The sequence below is a fragment of the Rattus rattus genome, chromosome 8 (assembly GCF_011064425.1).
Source record: "Rattus rattus isolate New Zealand chromosome 8, Rrattus_CSIRO_v1, whole genome shotgun sequence".
NCBI classification, from domain to species: domain Eukaryota; kingdom Metazoa; phylum Chordata; class Mammalia; order Rodentia; family Muridae; genus Rattus; species Rattus rattus.
Window position 1 is genome coordinate 28,036,180 of NC_046161.1, and position 21,393 is coordinate 28,057,572.

The 21,393-nt window shown below is 46.4% G+C and overlaps 1 non-coding gene across 1 annotated transcript; it reads right to left on the reverse strand.

The window, feature by feature from the left end:
* Positions 1-20,661: 20,661 nt before the first annotated feature.
* LOC116908378 lies at positions 20,662-20,799 on the reverse strand. Its single transcript, XR_004388925.1, has one exon. It is a non-coding gene; the product is annotated as a small nucleolar RNA SNORA48 (small nucleolar RNA).
* Positions 20,800-21,393: the final 594 nt, after the last annotated feature.

Sequence of the window (21,393 nt, forward strand, 5' to 3'; positions counted from 1 at the left end):
GGAGAGAGCAGCGAGAGGCTCTCCGCTGTCCCTCTCCTCTCCGCCCTCCTCTCTTCCCCCTCCCTAACCCTGCCGGTCCCCCCCCCCTTCCTCTTTCTTCTGTCCCCCTACAATTGAATCTCTGGATAGAACGCGATTTAAAGGGCCACAGGCAAAGGAGAACCACAAGGAAAGGCAGTAATGGGGGAAATGCATGCACAATGGTAGAGATGGGTGGGGGCTTTTGGGGTCGCAGTCACTTGGGAAGGAGTCCGGTGCTGGACGAGCTGGCAGCCTCCTCCCTACTCTCTTGCCCACTATTTCCCCTTCTCCCTTGGACCGCCATCTCCCTCCAAGACCTCCTTGTTGGTGCTCCCTCCCACGCTTCTGGTCACGCCGAAGCGAGGGTTAGAGACCTGCGCCAGTCAGATGTGTGTGAGAATCTCCCGTGTGTATGTGGGAAAGCTCACGTGTGCGTGTGCGTGTGCGTGTGTGTGATCGCCCTCATGTGTAAGCGCCCCCGCGCGTGTGTGAGCGCCCGAGCGCCTGTGTTTAGTGGGTGCAGAGGAGCAGACAGAAGAAACTCTTAGGGCAGAAAATGCAGGCTCAGAGCCTTGTAGGGGGTGACTGCTCGGTCACTCTGGGCCCTTTGAGGGGGCTGTTGACAGAACTTCCGTTCCCTTCCAGACGCCAGATGCATCAGGTGGGGACGTTCCCCTGGAACTCCGGAGTCCCAGTCCAGTGGGCACCTTAAGCCTTAAAACAACACTGATGTATCTGGCTTTTGAGACCGGACCAGATTATGAGGCTCTGAAACGCTGGATGGAGGTGAAAGTCTAGAGAAGGGAGGAGGGAGAAAGGAAGTTGGTCTTTTGTTGGGGCATTCTGCTTAGGGCACCTTCTCCTGGGTAGTCTATAGCTAGGTGGGAATGGCTATTCATTGAAATGGATACGGTCTTCCCTTGAAAGAAAAGTGAGACCTGAGCCATCTTCAGGTAAGGTGGGTGGCCTTACCTCTCACTCTCCACTTTCTCCTGAAATGACGTTCTGTGTATGTTGTTGTCCTAACACTCGTGCTGAACAGAAAGCAGCCCACCGATGGCACCCCGCCCCAGAATCCCCAGGTCTCAAGCTCCCACACCCACCAAGCTTCCAGTCTGTGTACCTTATTCCATATCCAATTTCCCTGCATAGATCTCTTGATTGTATTTCATTTTCTGTGTGACATTCTCCATGTATAGACCACATTGGCTGCTGCTCTGGGGGCCGAACAGAGGACTCTCTCTCTTCTTCAATTCTCATCAACTGTAGCAAAGACAGGAATGTCCTTGCACAGGGAGGGAGGGTTGCTGTCTGGGAGAGCCAGCAGGTGACTATCTGCTGGTGCCTTCAGTGGTGCCAACTCTAACCCCTCCCTGTCTGTTACCCAGTCTTTGGGGTTCGGCACCCCAATACCAGGCTTTCAGTAAGATATCTTTGGCCCCTACAAACAAACACAGCCTGAGTGGTGCTCGTGTATCCCCAGGTCCTAGCTCTGGTGTTTGGGGGAATTATTTATCATGTGAATGAGGTCCATGGTCAGGAAGCTGGTTTATTCCATGACAAGGAGAAGAGTGCCTGACACAGAGTCTGACATGTATCTACATGGCTATGCTGCAAAGCAGCACCCAGGAGCCACAGTCCTAGCACCCAGGAGCCACAGTCCTAGCCTACCCAGACAGAGCCGACTGCCTCCAAGCCAGCACCTCACTCTTAAACAGGAGACCGCCTGTCTGTCCCTCAAGGGACTTTGATCGTCTTGGTGCTCATCCATTGTCCTAGTCAGGGTTACTAGTGCTGTGATGAGACACCGTGACCAAAAGCAAGTTGGGAGAGAAAGGGTTTATCTGGCTTATACTTCCACATCGTAGTCCATCACTGGAGGAAGTCAGGGCAGGAACTCAAGCAGGACAGGAACCTGGAGGCAGGAGCTGATGCAGAGGCCACGGAGGGGTGCTGCTTACTTGTTTGCTCATCATGGCTTGCTCAGCCTGCTTTAATATAGAATCCAGGATCACCAGCCCAAGGATAGAACTACCCACAGTGGGCTGAACCCTCCCCATCAGTCATTATTAAGAATATGCCCTACAGCCAGCTCTTATGGAGTTATTCTCACACCTGAGGTTCTCTTCCTTCAGATGACTTTAGCTTACGTAAAGTTGTCATAAAACTAGTCAGCACATCCATTAGGTGTTGGTTTAATGCTCGGTAGGGAGCATTTAACTCTTGGTGTCCTGGTTGTCAGGAGTAGCTAGGCTGTGTTGCTCAGAGATCCAGCTCGTGCCCAACATGAAGCTTTGGCTGAGTCTTGGCTTCGTGTCCCGCCCTGTAGCAGCAGTGGCTTTTGGATTGCTGTAGAGAGCAAGGCATTCCGTGTGCCTCATGGTGGAACAGGGCAGATCTGTAACAAATTGGAGTGGGCAGGACTGCTTCGACAACCTTCTCCCAGGGTTGAACTGGAGGCAGAACACTCTAGGTCCAGTGTTTAGCCTGGGCCTGGAACGTGAGAGGTGGTGGGTGGGATTTTTAGTCCTGATTAGTGTTCAGAAACGTAGGGTGGTCTGGACGTTTCTAGCCCAAGTCTGGGACAGAGTACAAATGGCATCTAAGGATAAATGACACCACTGGTCGATGACTTAGAACTACTTAGAACTACTTAGCAAGCTTGACAGGTGCTAAGTGTGTCTTTCATTGTCTGGAAATTAATGTGAGATGCAAGAAGGTAGCCGATTGTGCTGTCACTGTTAATTAGCATGCAGACACACCTCCTCCCTTTCCTTTCATCTGCTTCTTTCCCCTTCTTTCATGAGCAGGAACCGAATTGGCAGTTAAAGTTTTTCTCTTTAGAATATGACACTTAGAGGAAAACTACTTTTTTTCTCCTATTTATAGAAATTCCATTTGCATTTATGAGGCCAGTAATGTCTCATAAATATTTCCTGCCAGATAAAATATTAATTAAAAGAATCCATTCGGAGTTATACTCCGAAGTCCTAACTAAATCCCTTTTAAGACAAATATTTTAAGTACTGTTTTCTCATGCTAGGAAAATCTCTCGTCCGTCCCCGTGTCCGTTAATAAACTCTCCAGGAACAGTAGATATCAATCAATGAGGTTTCCTCGATATTTAATTAATAGCTGGCATCTGTGCAACTCAAAAAACTAGAAAAATAAGCTGTAGCCTCTTACAGTAGCATCTCCTTTACCCTCAAGAATTAGCAACATGAAAACCTGAATTTGACTCTTTCTGTTCTTATGGTTGCTTTATACTAAAGTTGCATGTGCACATGAGTACACACACACACACACACACACACACACACACACACACACACACACACACACACACACAGTTATCCACACACGGCTATCCAATCAGTGAACACTGGCCATGAACACGGCAGTCACTCCACACTCACTGTTACACTTTCTCTGGTGTCAGTTCCCAGCAGGCAGCAGCTGTGATCTGAAGAAACCAAATGGGGAATTTCAGAAATACTCAATTTATAGGTTTGGCATTGTGTGTGAGTCTGAGTAGCGTCATGAAATGTCACGCATCTTGCCCTGTCCTATCAAGGCACAGGATGTCTACACTGTGTGAGAGACCGACTCACCCGGGCACGTCACGGACTTGGCAGCCAATGCTAATGTCAACCTCTCACTACCTTGCTTATTAATATCTCTGAGGCAGCACAGACCCCACAGTCTTAAACTGATTCCTTTCAATGAAAACGGTAAAAGTTCCCAACTTTAGAAGAAAGAACGTTTATTAGCCCAAGGTTGCTACAGTTTCAATAGTAAAAACTTGTGTCTGTATAATTTCAAAGAAGGGGAAAGAAATATATGCTAGCTTTATTTTTGCATAAGGTGTGCTGGTTACCGTGGGGGAGACATCCCATTGTGGGGGAACTGGATGCTGTGTGCTTGGCTTGGATGGAGAGGACTTGTATTTGTGCAATACGTGTAGGGCAAGGGGCAAGTGTGCAGTTATTCACTGGGGGCTGAGTCGGGCAGTGGTTAAGGGGAATCGTTGGGGGCTGGGCCAGGCAGTGGTTAAGGGGAATCGTTGAGGCATTTCACATTCACCAGCCGGCCCGAGATGCTTAGGACACTTTGAGATGTGTAAGAGATAAAAACAAGCATCATGGTGGACTTGGATCAAAAACACCTCCTACAAAATTGGGGAGGTCAGCAGGTGTACAGGGGAAGTCAAATTCACAACGGGGATTTTAATTCCTCTCGAAGAGTTGGGTTATGGTGTGTAACTGCTAAGAATGCTAATGAAGCCCGGAGAGAGCAATCCAGCAGCCAGCTGGGGCTGACTTCTGACTTCAGGCCTATGAAGAGAATGAGTCTGGAACAGAGGCCAGGATTTTCCCAGAAGAGAGGGTGGGTAGGGACCAGATATGGCCAGGTGAGCTCCCTGGGTTCCAGGATTAGATGTGTGTGGTTGGGGGAGGGAGGTGCTACAGGGATTTGGGGAGAGGACTGTAGGTGGCACATTGTAATTATCTGAATGCCTACTATGCTCTCAAAGATGCTTCCTGTAAGTAATTGCCTGCCACTTTCTCAACAGACTCTGAGAAACAGGCCCAAAGGAGAGAGTGCCCTTCTGGCTGGTACAGTCAGCAACAATGTCTCCAAGCTCTTTGCAGAACAGATTTTGTTAGATTCCAGAGCCATATTTCTATCCGTTATGGTCTGCCCTGTGTCCCAACCAAATACTCAAGATGAAAGTCTAGTACCTTGGGTAAGTGACTGTATTTGGAGACAGGGCCTATGAAGAATTAATTAAATCACTATGAGGATATCATGGAGAGCTCTAATCCAATTTGGCTTATACCTTTATAAGGAAAGGACATTTGGACACAGAGAGATACCAGGAATTGTTATGCAAAGATGAGAGTCCTTAAGAAGACACAAAGAGAAGACAATTGATTCCAAGCCAAGGGGGACAGAGAAGGCTTATGAGGAACCAGCCCTTCAGCATCTTGATAGTGGACCCACTGCTTCTGGAACTTTGAGAGAGAACATTCTCTTGCTTAAGTATATGATATTAGAAGTCTAGTAAACCAATACACTGACCTCTGGGAGGGCTTGTGTCTTAGATAAGGTTTCTATTGCTGTGATAAACACCAGGACCAGATAATTGGGGAGGAAAGGGTTTATTTCACCTCATAGCATATATGTTTGCAGCAACCAAACCAAATAACAACCAAAGACCCCCCCCCCCATGAATTCTGTCTTATGGGAAAACGTTGACAAGTGTGGATCATTAATCAGCGTGCTGGGTCTAGTTGTTTTCACAAGGTGCCAATGGCGCCATCTCGTGGCTGCAAAAGATTCTACATTAAGTACAATTGCGTCTACTTTGGTTTCCCTTTTCGTCTGTAGTTTTCGTTTTTATTAGAGTAATATACGCACGTGCTTGAGGCGTCCCATTGCTGTGGATTGAAGTGAGAACAATTTGGATTCGTCTTCCTCCACCTCACAGCCTTCCATTTCTTTTGACACGACTGCCTGTCCCAAAGGACATTCCTACAGCAACACTTCTTGGCAGACCCCTTGCAGATGGAGACTTAGGTTTGCCCCCTCCCCTGCCATCCCCACCTCATGCTTGCACTCTTCCCATTTCTTGCCTGAACGGGAGCTATGCTGCCATGCTAACTGGACAGCTTAGAGGTCACTACGACTAGACAGTTCTACTCAGAGCTGACCTGCGCAGGGAATCTTTCTCACCTGCTTCCCTTTGTATTTTTGCTCTGTGCCTCAGCTGTGTCTCTTAACACCGTCTCTGAAAACTTCATGTTCTTCTCTCTTGTACAGTTTCCAGGGGCCTCCATTGTGACTTGTTTGCCTGTCCATATTGTCCTCAGAGTCTTTTCTGTTTGATGTTTTCTTGTTGTTGAACTGTTTTCTCCTAGACGTATTCTTCATGCCTGGTTCTCCTCAAATATCTAGTATCCTGGCAAGAGAAAACTCCAGGCCGTGGCTAGGATTTGGTACCGTCAGCTCCCCTGAGGACAGTCTGACTGAGCCTTTCACTGTACAAACATGGATCCTACTTTTGAGGTAGCCAGCGTCCCGGGGAACACAGCTCTTTCAACTCTTACCTGGAGGGTAGAACCCTGGCTGCCAGCCATCTGGGACTGAAGTGAAGAGTTTGGGATCTTGATATGGAGTGTGGATATGTTCATCTTGATATGGATATGGTGTGAATATGTTCGCCCAATCTCTTTGGGGTATAAATAAGCCATCTTTATTGGTGCTAGCTGTTCAGGATCTTGGGTTGTCTGCTCTCTAGAGATCAAATCATTAGCTTTTTGGAAAGGCTAGGGCACTTTTCCTCCCGGGCTGGGTTAGGGAAGGGATCTGGTTACTCACTAAAGACCTCTGTGGGGACTCTCAGTCCACCTTCTTTGCAGTGGCTTCTCTCCTCTCTCTACCACAGAGAGTACAGCGGCCATCTGTATCTTTCAGGATTCTGAAGTGTCAGTTGGGACGGTTTTTCCTTCATGACCAAAAAGGGTTTGCATCTGAGACAGCCTCAAAGGTCCCTGTGTTAAAGCTGGGCCCTCCAGCTTGGTGTAGTAGGGAGGTGGTGCCCTCCTTTAGACATGGAACCTACGGAGAAGTCCTCGTGTCATTGGAGACGCGCCCTTGGAAGAGACAGTGGGTCCCTGCCTTTCTTTTTCCTGCTCTTCTATCTCCTAGCATGTGGTGGATTTCTTTGCTTTTTCTTGGGCTTCCCTTAGGATGTGCACACCAAGATATGCTTCTTGCCATCAGCCAATCAGAATGGAACCTACAAATTCGTGAGCCCAGGCTGACATTTTAATTTTTTTTTAATGTTTTATTAGGGCAGGCATTTGTTACAGCGCTGGAAAGCCAACTGACACACGACATACGGTAGAATGAGGGCGCTCTCTGGATTTTGGAAACATCAGAGTTGCCATCCTCAGATCTTACCCTCAAAGGTTTCTGCCTTTTCAGGAGCTGCCTTGTGCCGGGCCATCAGAGGAGGGCCGATGGGCAAGCATTTCCTTACCTCACCATCGTCACACTGGCTGCCCATCATTTAAGTCATGCACTCTGGAACTCTTTGCTGGCTTTATCTCAAAATGTGACTATGGCAGAATTTAGACGTGTGCCAAGTAAAGCTCTATTCTCTGCCCCCTAGGGTGTCTTCAAACACGGCAGATGAATAAGCTGTCAGGTTAGTGTATAAATAGCAGAAATGCAGTTCACTAAGAGGATGGCGACTCTCTGTGGAGGTCAGGCAGGCTGTTCTCCAAGATACCCCAACAAGTGACATGGTACTGAGATCCCCTTGCAGGTCCAAACAACCCCTTTCCTGCAGAGCCATCCCCCAAGCACACCCAGCTCTGTAATTGCCATCAAGCTTTCGATGCCTAGACAGGAAGGCTAATTCTTTAACTCATAGTCAGCGAGCCCCGTAATCTTCCTAGTAACTACTATACACAGGGTAGCTCCATCCGCACAGGGCTCTCTGCGGGAGCCGGCTGCATGTGGAGTCAATATCGCTGGGTGGATCTGCAATCTGTCAAGAGTGGCTTGGGCTGAGTGCTTTTGGTTTGGGCTATTGAGGAAGGAGGAAGGCTGTGCTCAGTGGGGCATAAAGTTAGAGCTGTTGAATGAGGCTGCCTTTTCCTGGAAAGTGCCGAGGAGAGCACAGGGGTCCCTATTTCCCACCATGTGTGCTCTGCTCTGTTCTTCCCTTCCCTTCCCACCTCTTCCCTCCCCTCTTCTTCTCACCTCTTCACTTCTCCCTTCCATTCTCCCTCTTCAAAACAAAGAACAAAGACAAAATAACCCCCTCAAAAAATGAAACAAAAATTAAAGGGTCCTCTCCCCTCCCTCCACTGATTTTCTCCAATATCAAAGCTCAATTTCTACATGAAGACAAGAAGGGGTTGGACTTTTTCTAAAGGGAAGGGTTTTGTATGTTTGTTTGTTTGCTTGTTTGTTTCTTTTTTTCTTTTCTTCTTTTTAGATGGGGTTTCTCTGTATAACAGCCCTGGCTGTCCTGGAACTTGCTTTATAGACCAGGCTGACCTTGAACTTACAGAGATCTGCCTGCTTCTGCCTCTGGAGTGCTGTGATCAAAGGCATGCACCACCATACCCAGTTTAAAGGGGATTTTTTAAGACCGCCTTTATGCAAATCCTCACCCTCAGCTGCTGTGGTTTACTTGAGACCCTGACTGAGGTTTACTGGGTTAAGAGAGGAAACTCTTGCTTCTTGGAGTAAGAGTTCGCTACCTCTGTTTCGGATTGAAGAATTTTAAGAAGGCCAGGATCCTGAAAGAGGATCATGGAAAAGAGATTGATTGTCCAGCTTTCCTTTTCAATAGCATCAGATAGCACCCATTGGGCAACTGGTGTCTGCAACTCCTCTCCCTTGAAACCTGGCAGCCACCAGTGCTCCTCAAGGAATAGACCAAGAACATGGGGTGTTGATGAGAGTCTGGGAGGAGGGAGCTTCCTCTTCTGCTCCTTAGCTGTTTTTCTATAAAGTGTGTGGTGTGTGTGTGTGTGTGTGTGTGTGTGTGTGTGTGTGTGTGTGTGTGTGAGAGAGAGAGAGAGAGAGAGATTATGGTGCCTCTACTTTCTGTGCATAGAGCCAGAAAGGGTAAAGTCCTGTGTTGACTGCACAGATGCGCTCATGGTGGGCAATGGATATGCCCTAGGTCACTCTCGTTCCATGATATCAGTAACTGGGGTAACAGGGACAGATTGCTGACCTGGCTAAGGGCCGGTGGGGCCAGACTCAGTCTTCATCCCTCTCTGAGGTTGTTTTCTGTCTTTAGCTGGTCACATCCTGTATTAGTCAGGGTTTCTAGGCTGCAAGGGAGCTCCATGACTGGAAAGCAAGTTGGGGAAGAAAGGCTTACACTTGTAGACTATAATCCATCATTGGAGGAAGTCAAGATAGGAACTCAAGGGGCTTAAGGGGTAGGAGCTGATGCAAAAGCCATGAGGGATGCCAATACTGGCTTCCTTCCCATGCCTTGCTCAACCTTTCTTATAGAATCCAAGACCACCAGCCCAGGAAAGGCACCACCCACGTGGGCTGAGCCCTTCCCCATTGATCACTAATTGAGAAAATGCCTTTCAGCTGTATCGCACAGAGGCATTTCCTCAACTGAGGCTACTTTCTCTCTGATGACTCTGGCTTGTGTCAAACCAGTCAATGTACCTACTAACACCTACATGCTCTGTGAGGGCCGGGCTGAGGTAGGTTACTGTGACTGCTGCTTTAGAAGTTCTGCCAAGATCCTTGTGAGAGCAAAGTTTCCATTTCCTGGGAGCCATGCCTAAACCAGGTCCCATTTGTCTTCTCTATGCTCCATAGAACATCCTTGTTACCCAAAACCTCCATTTCCCAGCTCCAGGTATCCCCCAGAGGCATTCAGAGAAATGTTCCTGTCTCAGCGCCACAGTTGAAGATCGTAGGGTGGCCTCCACCATACACGGCTCAGAAGACTCAGAGGAGAGCTGAGGACTTCCAGTTCCTGGTTGCACTTGATTTTTGTATAGAGAGAAACTGAGGACGAGCAGTGTTTACCTGTCACACAGGTCAAGCCCAGTTTGGCCATTTTGGAATAGAAAGTGAGAGGAAGAAAAGTTATACAATCACCCCAAGGTCATATAGCTATGACATTGCAAAGTCATACCTCAAGCCCAGGGTTTTGACTCTAAGTTCAGTACTTTTCCTCTTGCCTGAGCTCCCTAAGGCCCTTTTGGGGCCTGTATTCTAACACACCTTTCCCACCCTTGACAAGAAATCCTCCTGACCTTGCCCTCAGGGCCTATAAATCCAGAAGCCAGTGCAGGGCCCAGGCCGGGAGGTCCTGTTCTCTGTATTCAGGGGAGGGCCTAGAGTCTGTGGTTTGTCCTGTGTGTGAAGACTGTCCCATTCCATGGGTGTAGACATCTAGGAGCAATATAGTTACATATGGGACAAGTCATAGTGGCAGAGGAAAACTGTTCACAGTAGCCAAGTGGCCAGAAAGATGTCACCTGCAAGGTAGCTGGACTGGCCAGAGTTTTTTTTGTGCTTTGTCATTGGTTTCCAGTGACAGAGATGGGTGCTGGAATCAGAAAGCCTGAACAGGCTGGCCCGGATAGAGGGTACTGCCAAAGACGGTCTGTGTACCTGACAGATCCTCTGCATCTCTTACCTCCTGGGGCTTCAGTGAGCACATGGGGTGAAGAGCTGGGGACACAGGAAGTTATTGTCATATCGGTAGTGGGTCGGCAAGATGCTGCTTGCATTCTAAGGCTAATTTGAGTCCTCAAAACTGGGTGCCCCAGAAATGAGAGTCAGCACATAGACCCTAGAGCTAGCTAAGTGACCCTGTTCCTAGTCAATTGTGATCAGTAAATAAAGATACCAACAGTCAATAGCTGGGCAGAAGACACACATGTGGATTTAGGTTTTCCCAGGCTTGGGGTTAGAGGAGTGGGAGCAGAAGAAGAATGCACAGGAAGGGAACGAAGATGCCATGGGTTAAAGGCCAAGACAGCATGGCCCTCAGGGCTGCCCAATTAGAGTTAAGAGAAGGTCAGATGGAGCAAAGTAAATGGTAAGTGTCTTAGTTAGGGTTTTACTGCTGTGAACAGACACCATGACCAAGGTAATTCTTATAAGGACCACATTTAATTAGAACTGGCTTACAGGTTCAGAGGTTCAATCCATTATCACCAAAGCAGGAATACGGCAACATTCAGGCAGGCATGGTGCAGGAGGAGCTGAGAGTTCTACATCTTCATTTTAAGGCTGCTAGCAGAATACTGGCTTCTAGGCAACTAGGATAAGGGTTTTAAAGCCACAGTGAAACACCTACTCCAACAGGATCACACCTTCTAATAGTGCTACTCCCTGGGCCGAGCATAAACAAACCATCACATTCCACTCTCTAGTGTCCACAGGCTTGTTCAGACATATGAGTCTGTGGGGGCCATACATAAACATAGCATAATGCAAAATATATTGAGTCTAGCTTTATAAGTCATCATAGTCTATAGCAGTCTCGACAATGTTAAAAGTTCAAAGTTCAAAGTCTCTTCTGAGATCTAGCCAATCACTTTACTGTAATCCCCAAAGCAAGACAGGAAACCAGCTGGGCAAACTCCAAACTCTGCATCTCTATGTCTGATGTCAAAATGGTCTTTAGATCTCCAACTTCTTTCTCATCTTTGTTGACTGCAACAAACTTTTTTCTCCTGGGCTGGTTCCACACCCTGTTAGCAGCCTTCCTCAGCAGATAGACCATGGCTCTGGCATCTTGAACATCTTGGGGTCTCCAAGGCAACATCAATGTTATAGCTTCTTGTTCCAGACACCATGACCAAGTCAACTCTTATAAAGACAACATTTAACTGGGGCTGGCTTTCAGATTTAGAGGTTCAGTCCATTACCATCAAGGTGGGAACATGGCAGTGTCCAGGCAGGCATGGGGCAGGAGGAGCTGAGAGTTCTACATCTTCATCTGAAGGCTGCTAGCAGAATACAGGCTTCCAGGCAGCTAGGATCAGGGTTTTAAAGCCCACACCCACAGTGAAACACCTACTCCAACAGGGCCAGAGCTTCAAATAGTGCCGCTCCCTGGGCCAAGTACACAAACCATCACGGTAAGTAATAACTTGGGGTTATCAATAGGAAAGTAGGTTCTAGCAGCATAGAGGGTAGGCAGTTGCTCAGCTCTTTTTTTTTTTTATTAAAGATTTATTTATTTATTTATTTAATGTATACGAGTACACTGTAGCTGTCTTCAGACACATCAGACCTCATTACAGATGGTTGTGAGCCACCATGTGGTTGCTGGGAATTGAACTCAGGACCTCTGGAAGAGCAGTCGGAACTCTTAACCGCTGAGCCATTTCTCCAGCCCCAGTTGCTCAGCTCTTATGCTGCTTAAGTCATATTAAATATGTATATGCTGTGCGTGTTTTTTATATGGGTGCTCAATAACCAAAGGTGGGGTTGAAACCCTGTGTTGGGATTTTAAATATTTAATACAGCATGTATCTTCTGATATTAGGGGTGGGGCATATTCCCCGGTAACTGAGAATCTGAAACAAAGCATTGAGGTTAGAAGTGAAAAATTGAGCAAGAGAGTACAGGCCACGTCCCAGACGTACAGCAGGAAGACTTGGGCTCAAATCTATTTGGGAAGCCTTCAGTGGGATACTTCACATTCTGGACCTCTTTCTTAATTGAAGGCATTTGTATAGAGGGCTCGGCAGTGGCCCTCAGCTTGTTAACCTAATTCTCACTGATATGTGTCTCTGTTATGCCTTTATAGGAAGCCCATCTGGTAGCTCTCTAGGAAACAAACCTCCATGTAGAAGGCATTTCCTCTGTCGTTTGCCATAAATGGCACAGTGCCAACGGGATCCAAAGAATTATTCAAGGATAATAATTTTTAAAATGGCAACTTTATTAGATATACAGAATCCCTCACTTGTCATCACCCACCCCCAAACAGCACAACCTAATAACTATTGTCACTGTCTTTACATTATTATGTATCATAAGTCATCTAGAGGTGATGTGGAGTCTTTAAGAAGTATATTATTCATACACAAATAACACACTCTTTTACACACAGAGATAATTGGTTTCTGTGGGAGGTTCTGAAACCAATTCCCATTGGATAGCAAGGAACAGCAGTGTAGAGACCCCGTGTGACTTGACAGCCCCCATGGAAGGCATGGTAACTTTGGTGACTATAGCATCATCACTCAGGCCAGGGTAACAGGAAAATAAGAAATTGCAAGATGTGTGCCTTGATCTTGAGTGTATGCAAGACACTAGCTGGTTTCTTTTGAAAACAAATTTCTTAGGTGGTGGGTGGCTCTTATAGAAGGCTGTCATCCTCTGTTGGAGGATACAAACATAGAGAGGGAAACTGTCTTCTGGAACTAGCAAAAAGGCCATATAAGAGACGGCTGAGAGATACGTGGATTGTTTAACATGTGTAGGCAAAGCGAGTTAAACCAGAAATCACCTAATGAGTGCTGGGGGGTCTTAATAGGAACATGATATCCAGAATGAAGGAAGTGATAGGTTTATTCCACTCGGGCTAGCTGTGTGTGCTCCAAGGACCAGATTTTAAAGAAGACTCTAAGCAGGTTAGAGTGTTTGGGGTGTTTGGGGGAGAAAGTATATGAAATGTGGGTGAACCAGAGGTGATTTCTAAAATTGTAGGTGGTGAATCTGAACCTGGTTTGCATCATAAGAAGGCACCTGTTTGGAGACACAGGGTTGGGGTGGGGAGGTCCAGAGCCTCACAAAATCCTGATATGGTATCCAGCTCTCAAAAGTACTGCAGTGGTCAAGGTCACAGACTCAGTGCGTGAAGTCAGCCAGTACCAGGATTTCTTTTGCAAGTCCTTCTAAAGCGAGTCTTACTACACTCGTTTCTTAATCTCTAAGATAATGTGCTGAAGAACCCTGCTATTTAAGGTCACAGACTACCATGTCCAGATAGCTCTCCAAGCTCAGCTAAATAAATTAAATAAAATGAATGAACGAATAAAGAAATAAATAAAACTTAAAAGAGATTGAAAAAAATTTTAAAAACTGGAGGTCTCCCTTTCTCTGCGGGGCTTCCCTTTCCCTGTCTGACCTTGTTTGGAGAGTGTCTAAGCACAGATGCGTGGTCTTATTTGGAGGATGACCCTATGCAAAGCCTCCTGCAAACATTGAATGACTCAGTATATAAGTCCTCTGCCTGCATGATAATTAGGTGCTGTGTTGTGACCAATCAGCCCTTCTGCCCCTTCACCCTAAGAACCCTTATGTACTTTACCCCTGGAACAGCAAAATGAGCTGTCTCTCTGAAACTGACTCCTGGAAATTCTTTTCATCATAGTCACCGGCTCTCAAACTCTTCACCATCTCAAACCTGCTCACCATTTCTGCTCCCTTTGCCCTCCTGGTACAGTGGCCATGTGGAAAGGGAGACCTGCGATGATGATTTAGAAATTACTCTCTATTTCCTTTCCAGGGAGAAGACACCAACACAGAGTAGCGTTAGGCGTTTGTGAAGTACGGGACGGACAGAATCTGGTCATCTTCACTTAAGGACCTTGCCTCCATGTCTCAATGCCACACTTCTCATGAGCAAAGCTTCCCAGAGAAGCCAGACAGGAATGCAGGAGTCCTAATGCTACCTTTTCCAACTCTAATGAGAAGGATTTCCCTCAAACAGCAGGAATCCAGACGTCCATGTGGTTAAATGCACAGCCCATGGAATGGCCATTCTTAGGAGAGAGGTCTATCAATCTTCTCCTACCAGGTCCAACCGTGATCATTATCCAGAGTCTTCTCAAGGGGACAGGATCCTGGAGATACTGTTGATATTTAGGTTTGCTTCATGGGGAACTGATTACAGTCTAACTAGCCTTGAGCATATCTGAGAGACAGAAGGGCCCCAGAGCTCTGCTAAGGGACAGGTCTCTTTCTGCAAAGTCTGGTCCAGGGGAGGGAGGCCAGGCAGTCTGCAGCCAGCTGGCACCTTCCAATACTTGTTTGTCTGTGTTTTCCGACTGGTATGAGCGACTGGGCTCTGCAAACAGCATTATTGCGTTTATGACAGTGGGGCTTACTAGATGCATCCCTCTCCCCTCCAATCCAGGAGAAGAATTTCACGTCTGTCAAAAAACGTACCACAAGTGTCAGAATAGGAAATGATATCTGCGAATACAAAATTCCAGTAATAACAGGACAAAACTCAAGGTGGAAAATAACGACCACAGAGGAGTGAACATCAGAGCTTTTGCAGTCTGGGTACTTGTCCCCTCTCTAGGGGGGCATAACAGTGCCTGTATTGAAGGATGGCAGAAGTCAAAATCCTAATGATATGACCTTGTCCCTTGTCATCTTGTTCCCACTTAACTTTGCCCATCCATCAGCACGCTGTCTCTAAAACACTGGTTTTTCCTGGGAGGACTCTGACACTGCTTGGTAGGCACTCACTAATTCATCAGCCCTCTCTTCTCCAAGTCAGTCCCCCCTAATTCTCCTTTCTTACTGCACCCACGTGAATGCAGTCAAGGAAGAAGCAACTTCCTCTTCTGTGCATCCTTAACATTCCCTGGGCATGGCTGCTTTTCTGTGCTTATCACTGTCTTAGCCTCTACAAAACGCTGCCTTCTAGAAGGACAAGGGCCATGTTTTACCATCTTGTGATCCTCAAATAGGTTAGGATGTTGCCTCTTAGTTAGTGAGACCCCAACAAGCTTTGGGCAAAATCATGAAAAACATGAAAATCCTATATTCAAGTCTACCTTCTGTGTGTGTGTGTGTGTGTGTGTGTGTGTGTGTGTGTGTGTGTGTGTGTGTTGGGGAGGGTCATTTCTCATGTATGGCTTTTGTAGAACTTTTCAGCTGTGAAACAAAGAAACCTTGTTTTTCACTTCTTCAGCTCAGTGGGTTCTTTAGTTCTTTATAGCAAACATATTCCTCTTGCCTGATGGATCCAAATCACACAGGAAGAAATGCATGCCTTGTATCTTGAGCCTGTCATGGTTCAGGAGGTCCTAGGCTCTAGGGAGGAACTTCCTACCCTTGTGTAGTTATATAGTCTTAGTGCCAAGCTGCCTTCTAAATATTTATGCTTATGCCCATACTCAGAGGCTACTCAAAGCCTTAATCAGAGAAGTTTCTTTTTGGCAAAGGACAGCAATGAACGCAGAGACCCGTGGCTTTTTAAGTTGCCAAGAACATGCTGTTGTTGGATACTTAGCAATAAACAAAACATTTTCTATCACCATCTCCAAAGTTCAGGGATCACTTCGGAAAAGAGGGCAGGAAGACTATTAAGAACCAAAAGCTAGGAAGAAGGGCTGTGAAATCCTATTTTCTCGGCACGGCAGAAACAATATGGTCATGACCTCAGCTGCAACGGGCATACACAGACTGGGTTTATCAAGTCACTCGAGTTTGAGAAGGATCCATTAGGGCCTCTCCCTTCTTGATAAAGTATTGTCTGCTGATAGATCCAGAGGAGAGGGGCAGCCAGTCTTCAGTTGTATACCCACTGAAGTGCCCGCAGGATCCAATGAAGAGTTTCAAACACATGGTCACAGAAAAGAAAAGAAGAGGAAGAGGAAGAGGAAGAGGAAGAGGAGGACGAAGAGAAAAACAAGGATGTTTAAAAGGAAATCTTAGGTAGGGGGTAGGTAGGGGATGGAGAGAGATTAGAGAAGATGGGGATGACAGTAATCAGAAGGCATCTGATATGTGCATGAAGTTGTCAAGGAACAAGTGCTTTTGAAGAGATAAAAATTCAGTGAAGCCCCTCTGTCCTGCCCCTACAGAAGCTGAGAGAGACATGTGGGTGGTGTTTTGTCCAATGGTGGCATCTCATGCCACCCTTCTTAAATCCAAGAATTATCATTTACCTACAGATGCAGGGGTCAGGGTTTAAGTGAGATTGGAACCATAAAGTCACTCACAGACCGTAGCTTTGCAGCAAGATAAGAAGATGTCAGCTTGTAAGCTTGCTTTTTAAGACGGAGGTGACTATGGTATACAGTCACGTACCAATGCATCACCAGGGCACACAGGGCATCCTTTGGCTCTTCCTGCTCTATCCACTTTCTTTCCACCAACCGCGCATGCTCTGTGAAAATACCCCAAGCCACCCAGAGTTAGTTACAGCACCATTTTCAGAGGTGGGAAGAGGTCAGAGGCTCCATTTGAAAGGCATGGAGCTCACTGCCTCTGTACTTGCACCAGCATTGGCTAATTCCACTAGAAACTCCTCAATGATACAACAGGCCGTGTGAGCGAGAATCAAGCTCCGTTACTAGAGTTCTTGCCTGGCAAGCACAAGGCCCATCACAGTACCACAAAAAAGAAAGTACCATAAATGTGTGTGTGTGTGTGTGTGTGTGTGTGTGTGTGTGTGTGTGTGTGTGTGTGTATACTTGTATATATAAAAATATGTCAAGAATAACTAGAGTCTTGCCTGGCAAGCACAAGGCCCATCACAGTACCACAAAAAGAAAGTACCATAAACGTGTGTGTGTGTGTGTGTGTGTGTGTGTGTGTGTGTGTGTGTGTGTGTGTGTATCTCAGTGTCTCCCTGCAGATTCAGTTTCTCTGTCCCCCTCATACAGTTATATCATAGTTTTGGTGGATCAATACTTAAGTTTTGAATTATCACAACTCATTAAATCTTATTCACGGTGTTCTTTCTTCATCCTATTATCCAGTTTTCCATTCTTGTCTTTTTTTTTTTTTTTTTTTGGTTCTTTTTTTTGAGCTGGGGACTGAACCCAGGGCCTTGCGCTTCCTAGGCAAGCGCCTACCACTGAGCTAAATCCCCAACCCCCATTCTTGTCTCTTAATTTGATGTTATTACCTGCCTTGTCTGTGTTAGTGCATAACGAATTTGTTTTCTTTTATTTATGGATATTTGCATTTTTTGTTTTTGGTTCTTTTTTTCGGAGCTGGGGACCGAACCCAGGGCCTTGCGCTTCCTAGGCAAGCGCTCTACCACTGAGCTAAATCCCCAACCCCCGGATATTTGCATTTTTAATAGCATCAATCATTTTCTCATTTTTTTTACCTCATCTAGTTCTCTCTCTCTCTATCGTTAATGCACCTGGAAAATCATCAGAACCACAAAACTCTAACATCATTAGCAACAACTCCAAATGCCTCACTTTCCCTGAGAGACAGGCACATCTGTGCACTGCCTACACTCGGAGTCAGACAGGCCTACGTCCTCTGAGGTGGCTCTCCACTCAGGTGAGGCTCCTGGCTTCTAGCCTGTGGTAGGCCCTTGTGTCCAGGTTTACGCTCTCCCACTTTCTGAGTGTCTTCTATCTCTTTGGTTGATGCATCCTCTCTTCAGAGGGAATGATCACCTGCAACTATCTTCAATCCACCTGCAGTTCAGTTGCAGGATCAGAGTCTGTGTAGAACTGCGCTCTGCTCGCAGTTTTGATATAGACCTGCTCCACTGTTTTTTGTGGGCTTCTGTCCCATGTGACTACTGGGGATTCTGATGATCTCTCCTGACCATATTTGTCCAAAGTACTAGTTTGTTTTATTTTTTAATGTTGTAAAAAATGGTCTAATAAGTTAAGCTGGTGAAGTAGAACCATCGCTGCTAGTTACCTGTGCTCATGGCCCTGGAAGGTACTCTGCACAATATCTGCCTTCCTTAGGCTTACTACTGCTGTGTGAGACACCATGACCAAAGCAACGTGCGTAGGAAAGGGTTTATTTGGCTTACACTTCCACAGTACTGTTCATCATTGAAGGAGGTCAGGACAAGAACTCAAGCAGGGTAGGACCCTGGAGGCAGGAGCTGATGCAGAAGCCATGGAAGGGTGCTGCTTACTTGTTTTGCTTCAATGGCTTTGCTTAGCCTGCTTTTTTTTTTTTTTAACATAACTAAGGCCCAGGAATAGAACCACCCGCCATGCCCTCCCCCCTCATCAATCGCTAATTAAGAAAATGCCTTACAACTGTATCTTATGGAGGCTTTTCCTCAATTTAGGTTCCCTCCCTGCAGATAACTCTAGCTTGTGTCAAGTTGGCCTAAGACCAGCCAGCAGGATACCAGAGGGGTAATGTAGCCATGAGCTCAGTTGCAAACCTTGAGATCTACAATGGTGACCTGTCCGCATGTTATGCTGGTGCAATAGTGGTAGAATGTAGGAGGAGTAACCAAGCACTTTCTGACTGGGTTTAAGAGCCAGTTAATGAGATGGAACCATTGTCTGACACTGCTCAGGTGGCCAAGAAACTGAGCCTAGGCACAGGTGTGGGGAAAACCAAACACTCTTATTCTGGTAAAGAAACATAACGATATAAGAACTCCTAATGAGATTTGGCTCTATCCATAGGTCAGTGCCTCACTCAGCCATCATCAGAGCAGCTTCCTCTTGGAGTAGGTGGGAACGAACACAGAGTCCCACAACCGAACGATGTTCGGAAAGAGAAAGAATTTGGAATACTCAGCCCTGGATGGTGTGTCATTGTCAAACTCTTCCCCTCGTGGCTTAGGGAGCTATGTGGAAGAGGAGGCGGATGCTTGCAAAGGAAAACTTAGTTTTCTCCAGCAGAATCTCACTGGGTATATCAGTCATACTTCAGAGGTAGACTCCATGCCCAGCAGTAGCTTGCCAACACAAAATTAACTCACTGGTAATTTTGTAGACTTTTTTTCATATTTCTTCGTTTGGGCCTAATAAACCCTTTTATTGATTCTTTGTGAGTTTCACGTCATGCACCCTAGTCCTGCTCATCTACCCATTCCCTTGCAACCCTCCCAAAATCAAACACATGAGCACATATACAAACAACAACAACAACAACAGCATAAAACATAGAAAACGTCTCATCACGAAAGCTGTATATGCCACAGGGTGTCCCACAGTGTATCACTTTGTCCACACATCTTCACTTGCAAATGTTCATTGCAATGAGTCATTGGTCTGACTTGAGATGTTTGGCTTTTGTAACACCATCAATATTGAGTCCTCATCAGGACTTCTCCAGGTTGTCCTCTTGTTGCCCTGTGTCATGGAGATTCTATAGCTTTGGAACAGCAAGATTGGCCCTTTCACATGTCCCAACCCTTCCCAGATAATACAGATTTTGGAGCAGGCCGATTCAGAGCTGTGGATCTGTGCCTTTGTGATAGCTAATCTGGTCAGCCTGCCAGCTCTCCCTTGTCAAAACCACCATGGTTCTTCAGCACTGATCCAGCTAGGACACTCAATGCTGCCATCACCATCAACAAGAGGTAGGGTCAGATCTCCTGCTCTCATGACCTCGGGGACAGCTCTCTCACACTCACATCTCCAGGGCTAACTCCATTTTTATGCCCAGCCAAGGTTCTTGGCCCACTCTCCCAAGTGCTACAGGTTGTGAGGAGCTGAAACAGCTCTTCCGCTCTCACACCCTCTGGGCCGGCTAACCCATGCCTTCCCCATCAAGCCCAGCTCCACTGTATTGCTCTAGCATGGTGCAGTGCCCACCTTCTGGAGTGTAATAGCCAGAGAGGGAGCAGGGCTAGCTCTTCTGGTCTCATGATCCCCGGGGTCAGGTCTCCCAGCTACTGCAGGTGGTGAAGGGGTGGGGAGCATTACCTCTAATTATGCTCAACCCCTGGAGCCTGTTTCTCCCAAGGACATCTCCGTGTTCTCTGGTGGTAATATAGACATTGATACTGAACCCTACAGTTGTATAGCCACAGACTTAGATATAATCCTCAGTGTCAACTCAGGCTGGGACATCACCAGGGCCCCAGGTAATAGGACTGGCCACTCATAATAGGCTACTCCTCTTCACCCTCAAGTCTCTGCTTTCACACCACTTCATAATGTTCAAGCTCTCCAGTTCTGTCTCTCCCATCTGACCACCACATGGTCACACCATACTCATACATTGTGGTGGCTACTACTGCAGGCTGGGCCCCTGGGTGGCATTCTCCATCCATCTTGTGTGGTATATCTGCAAGCAAGCGTCTATGGCAAACAACTGTGCCATGCATGGAGGGCAAGTCTATGGGTGTCAAGGCAGTCTGTAGGTCTCTGTCTGTCATCCTCCTCCTGTACTTTGCTGCATAGATTTGATTTGATTTGATTTTTATGAATCTTAGGCATAAGACAGTTTTGACCACCAAGCCAGGCATCAAGCTAGGATTAACAAAGGACTGCCATCTGCCCCTGACTGATAGAAGAATAACACCAAGAACAAGGTGTCTCTTTGCTCATTGCAGGGTTGAATTTTGTTTTGTTTTACTGGTCTTTTGCTTATAGATTATGGTTTCCGATTTTATGGTTTTGTATGTGTGTCTGTATTGTGTTTTTCCTTTTTGAAAATTATGGTTAGTTTGGGTATTTGGTTGCCTGTTTGTTTTATAAAGAAAGAGGGGAAAAAGGAGGTATAGAGTTGGATGGGGGGGAGATAGAGATGATCTGGGAGTAGGTGAGGAAGGGTAATATATATTCAGAATATATTGATTGAAAATAGTTTTTAATTAAAAAAAGGAAATGAAAATATTTTGATAAAATTACCTTGATGTAAGCATTAGAACTATTTGGATGTGATTTCTGAATGGACCCTTTTAATTTAAAAATCATGGACTTTAACTTTGTGTGGTGTTTCAAATGAGAATTTGAATGCTTGGTCCCCAGTTGATGTAACTGTTTGGGAAGGATTAGGGGGTGTGGCCTTGTTGGAGGAAGTGTGTCACTGGGGGATGAGCTTTGAGGCTTCAAAAGCACACTATTCCTAGGTAGTTCTCTCTGCCTTGTACTTGTAGATCAAGGTACAATCTCTCAGCTACTGCCCTAGCTCCATGCCTGTCTGCCTGCT